This window comes from Humulus lupulus, chromosome 2, assembly GCF_963169125.1.
Source record: "Humulus lupulus chromosome 2, drHumLupu1.1, whole genome shotgun sequence".
In the NCBI taxonomy this organism is placed as follows: domain Eukaryota; kingdom Viridiplantae; phylum Streptophyta; class Magnoliopsida; order Rosales; family Cannabaceae; genus Humulus; species Humulus lupulus.
In genome coordinates, this window is record NC_084794.1 from 184,406,116 (window position 1) to 184,412,169 (window position 6,054).

A 6,054-nucleotide genomic window follows, 5' to 3' on the forward strand; every position below is an offset into this window, starting at 1 on the left:
TGTAAACTCAGAGTAGTATATACGCTGCTTGAGACTCCATTGAATCTTGCTCAAACAAGCTTCAAACTCACTTATACCAAAGACTCGTGGACTATGACTCTTTTATAGCTCGAACCACGTAAAATCTCTGTGTTATTTTCTTCTAATTTATGTCAAGTTCTTAGATTAGGTTTATCGCGAAAAAGGTACTCAACAAGTAAGGAAGCCTATTCCACAGCTCTACCCTATTAAAAAAAAGTTCTACCCATACCTTATTCTATTACCCTACAATTTTTGTGTGTGTGTAGGGTATATGTATTACCCAAATAGATGAGGTACCCATGGTGTAACGTCCCGGATTTGTTATTAAGGATTAGTGCCTTGACTACATTGCCTGGAGGGTAATTGGGATTATATGAGCGATTAATGGAATATACGTGTGATTATGTGATATAAATAATTGTGTGGTAATGTGATTAGACATGCATGTTTATGTGTATTAAATATACATGTGGGCCCATTTCTGTAAATTGGGGCATGCTTGTAATTTTGGCCCATTGAGGGCATACATGTAATTATGTATGTGTTATGAGTGAGACCCCAATGTTATGGGGATATATTTGAGACGTGTGGTTTGAGATGATCCTAGTGGGCGGATTAGCGGATAGTCATGACTGGGTCAAACACCCGGCTCGGGGTGAGCCCAGGGGTATTTTGGCAATGTAGTATGTATTCAAGGTTGATCGGGTAACAAGTAATTATTTAGTGATTATTTGGGTTTGTCGGGATTAATTTGGAATTTATAGGACTACTTGATGATTAGCGGGAAATGTGGCAGATGATGATTTTGCCCTTGGGGCCATTAAAGGATAAGGTTGTGACTAAGGGGCATTATGGTCTTTTTGTCAAAGGATAGACTTAGCCTTAGTACTAGACTTCTGTAGAAGTTGAGGGAAACCAAAACCAGAAGAAACACTTAGCTCAGCTCACATTCTCCCTCTCTCTCATTTTTCTCTCTATCTCTTGAAGCCTTAGGGGTTTGTTGAATATTGGGAAGAAAGGCTTGGACACTTGGAGCTTGGAGCTTGAAGCTGGGAATTAGAGGGGATTAAAGCTAGGAATTGACTAACAACAGCACAAGGGCGTGGTTCTCCATTGAGGTAAGATTTTTCTCTGAATTTCTGGTAGTTTCAGCTTGGTTTAAAGGTTTTCCTTAAGGTTTAGGCCTCAGTTTGATTTTGGAGTTTTGATGGAAGTATGGGGTAGATTTTGGGCTATTAATGGTGATTATGTTGTGTTGATGTGAGTTCTAGATACAATTCTGGGTTTGGGTAGATTTATATGGATTTGGCTAGAGGAAAACGTAGGGAGTTCTGGGTTTGGGGCTCGACCCGCGACCTTGTTCTTTAGGCACCGCGACCTGTGTGCATGAGAAGACCTTAGAGGGTCTCTGAAACTGCTCAGGCACCACGACACAAGTCAAGGCACGCTGTGGCTCGTGTCCCCCAAGAAGAGAGCCTCAAGGCTCTTTGACTTGTAGCGCGCCATGACCCTAGGGGGTTGGGCCGCGACTCAAATAGGGGATATTGCCCAATTAAGGGTTTTAAGCTCGAGAACTCAAATGTTAAGGCTCGGGAAGGATCCTACTAACCGATTTAGTAGAATTTGAGGTCCTAAAGGCTAGTATGCTATTTTAAATACTTTTAATTGATTTATATTTTGATGGCTATTTATCATTATGTTGTGACTAGGTTTTACTGCTCATGCTCGGGTTTAGGGATCGTGCTCGGGATTGCTTCGGGTTGTCAGCTCGGGAGCCAAGGTAAGAAAATTATCTGCTTTCGTAGAGCTATATTGTGTGTATGGTTTGCAACTATTACTTTATATGTGTGTTTATGACGGAATGACAAAGGGCAGAATCGGCAAAGGTAAAAAGCGACAAAGGCCGGGAGCAGCAAAAGCTGGGATCGACAAAGGTCAAAAATGACAAAGGCTAGGGATGGCGAAGGCCGGGAGTGGCAAAGGCTGGGAGCAGTGAAGGCCAGGGGTGGCGAAGGCCGAGATTGACAAAGGTCAGAAACAGCAAAGGCCAGAACGGCGAAGGCCGGGAGTGACGAAGGCCGAGAGAGCCGAAGGTCGGGAGCAGCGAAGGTCGGGAGCGACGAAGGCCGAGATTGACAAAGGACGGGAGTAGCAAAGGCTGGGATCGACATTAAGCATGCTAAATGCAGACCGCCAGGGCTAGACCCTCAAAGGGTACTGTACTCACCCGCTCGGTTAAGACCATGGACTTGGTGCCTGGTAACGCACCTTGATTGGTGGAGGCTACTGTTATGCTGTTGTGACTTCAGATAGGAACTTGTAGATTGTTTGTTGCGTTTGATTAATTATGCATTTGTTAAAGTAAATTATTATAACTGTGCTGTGAAGTTTTCTTGATGTGCCTCGGCTCATGGGTGCTTTGTGGTACAGGTAAGGGCAAGGAAAGGACCGATCAACCATGGGTTGGAGGGCATGGAGTGGTGCGTACATGTTTGGCCTACCTGGCCGCTACAGCTGGGGTTGTTTTGAGGAACATGTTATAAACGTTTAGTTTTGTCGCCTAGGTTGATTGTACACTAACTTTTGAGTTGTAAATATATTTTAAAACAATATTTTGGGATCCCAATGTAACACTTTTATAATTTTAATGAATGTCCAACCAATTTTATTCTTATTTTTTATTAAATGAGTCTTTATTCTGATCTACTCATACGTTTTGGTCTAAAACATCGATTAACGAGTTAATGACACATTTTACATTCACATGGTAGCGACTCTAGGGAAGTAGGGCGTTACACATGGGTATGTTGGGAATTGTGCCCTTAAAGAAATTGTAGTAGACAATGGTTTTAATGAAGTAACTAAATGAATTAAATTATTGTATATATGTAGCTTATGTACTATATTATTGCTAACAATATTAAGTAAATACCAGAATATTCCCAAGTTCATCTATGTGGTCTCAATCTCATATTGGTATGTAGCGACCCAAATTTGCTAATAAGGCTTAGGGCCTTGATTAGCGTGCCTGGAGGGCAATAGGTGATTTATTATTATAATATGTGAATTTTGATGAGTATGTGATTAGAGATGCATGTTTAGGTGAATTAAATATGCATGTGGGCCCCGTTTGAGTTTTAGGGGCATGTTTGTAATTTTAGCCCGTTGAGGACATAAATGTAATAATTGTGATATGTGTTTGTTGCACGATCTGAGACAGTCCTAGGGAGCGGTTAGCTAGAAAGTCACAACGGGGTCGAAAACCCGCTCGGGGCGAGTCGAGGGGTATTTCGGGTATGGTTCGTTATATGGGGTTTCAGGTTATGTAAATAAATATTTGGAGATATATTTGAGGTTAGAATGTTTAGGAGTGAATATCGGGGAAATTTACTATTTTTCCCTCGGGGACTTAGCGAGATTTGGTAAATGACTAAATTGTCCTTGGGGTTATTTAAGGGTTAAGGATAGGCTTAAGGGGCAAAAGGCTAAATTGGATTTAAGGGTGGATAAACCTGGCTGAGGAGAAGTCATTCACGTTTCTTTTTTGGGGCATATGTCTGATTTTCAGTTGAAAGTTTAGAGAAAACCAGAAGCTAGGAGAAGGAAGGAGAAGGATAGCTGATGTTCTTTGGGATCAAGGAGGGAACTCAAGGCTGAATTTGGGAAGAAGAGAAGTTGGGGTAACTAGAACCAAGCTCAGGCCAAGATCAATTTTGAGGTAAGGATTTGAGTTTAAATTATGCATGGTTTTTCTATGTTTCCTTTAGAATTTGGAAGATATAATTTAAGTGATAAAGTTGAAGTGTTTTTGGAGACTTGTTGTTGGAGTTTCTGTGAATATAAACTGGTTATGTTGTGGAATTGGGTCCTGGGCAGAATTATGGGATTTAAGCTCGGAAATGGTGAAATTCAGGGAGGTTAGCTCGTAATTTGCATGGGGGTTTTCTGGGTTTGCAGGTTGAGCCGAGGCCCTAGGAGGGGCATGCCACAACCCGTGTACACGCGAGGTCTGGGGAGGCCTCTGATCTTGAGGCACGCCGCGGTGCTTGGCTAAGCATGCCGTGGCCCGTGTCTCTTTCCAGGGAGGTGTTTTGCCTTTGTTTTAAGGCAAGTTGCGACCCTTAAGGGGTTGGGCCGCAACCCTAGTTCAAAATTCTTGGTGTTTTGTGGGTTTTTGGCTTGGAAACCTAATTGTTAAGGCTCGAGATGAATTTTATCACTCAGATTGGTAGAATTCAAGGTTTCAGGATTAGAATGGTAACCCAAAGTTATTTTATCGATTAGAACTTGATGGATGGATCTTGTTGATGCGTTGTGACTAGGGTTTCAGTGAGAGGACTGTGCTCAGGGCATCGATGCTTGAAAAGTTGGGGACACAGGTAAGAAAACTACTATATCCATAGAGCAGGGCGAGGCCCTATAGTTTGTGTTGTAGGGCACGTCCTTATATGAATATGTTTATACTTGTTTAAGTATTTGTTTAATTATGTTATGTGTGCATATATGTGAATGAACGGTAAGGCCATGAACGGCGAGGGTCGGGAACGACGAGGGCTGGGAACGACGAAGGCCGAGAACGACAAGGGACCTGGAGCAGCGTTTAGCACGCGGAGTGCGAGTTGGCAGAGCAAGACCCTATAGGATACTTGGGATATCCTCACGGTGTAGACCTCGAACGCAGGGCATGGTAAAGTGCCTGGGACGGCATGGCCGTATGTATTTAGCCCATTGGCGGTTTAATTGTATGCTGAATGATAGGTATGCATATGTTAATTCCTTGTGTGAGTTTTCTTGATGGGCTACGGCTCATGGGTGCTCTATGGTGCAGGTAAGGGCAAGGGGAAAGTTGACCAACCATGAGTACGGAGAGTGTGAGGCGACAAGTACATGTTTGGCTTGCCTGGCTGCTACGGCCAGGGGTATATTTGGGAGACACATGTGTTAAACCTAGTTTTGTCGTTTATTTGACTTTAATCATATTTTGGAATTGTAATTGTTTCTAAACAGTATTTTGGGATCCCGAATGTTAAACACTTTATAATTTTCAATGAATGGATATATTTTTAAATTATGTGTCTTTGTATATGATTTAGCTACACTTTTGTCTTAAAACCTCGATTAGCGAGTTAATTGCACATTTTAAACTCACTTAGTAACGACTCTAAGGAAGTAGGGCGTTACATGGTATAAGAGGATCGAGATTGAGATAATGAGCTTAAATAGTTCGTAGTAAAATAAAGTTATGGAATCTTTAGAATAATTACTGCTAGTAAGGTCCACTAGTATTATGAATACATGTGACCTAGATCTGGGTTACTAGTGTAGTAGGATAGTTTAGTGGAGGTACTGTGCATGCAAAGAGAAAGTAGAACTGGACCAGATGTGATTTAATAATACTTGTTTAAATACCGTTTCATAGTATTATAAAACACATCGACTGATGATGATATACAAACTGATCTTAATCCTGAAGTTACTATGAATTCCTATATATGTCACTTGATCCTTTGATTCATACATTACAGTTTGTCAGAATGATCTGGCTAAGAACTATTGTTTCAGGGACTCAATGATGTATATGGTTGGGGACATAACTTAACAGATATGGAATCTATACCTTCTTATAGATTGAGTGATGATTCCTTATTGGGTTGACTTTTGGAACTGAAAATGTTATAGACGTCAAATTCATAATCAGATTATGAATTAACCTTCACTAGTAAAGTCAATGGTACACTAGGAATCAATATATAATTAAAAAGGATAAAACAATAATTTTATTCCCACTTAATTATGAATCATCAATAGAGGATTAATTTGTATGTAATGAATATATCAATGATCACTTTATGGTTACAATAAAGTACCAAGTAAATATGTGTTTTTAATTCTCAAGAGTTCAGTCTCATATTTATAGTGGAATAATCATGAGATTAATAAATATGATTATTGAATCAAAGAGTTTGGCTAATAATCTTTTATTTATTGGAGCTTGGAATTATTTGTCCACACGTCCTCAGGGCGGCTTTATCA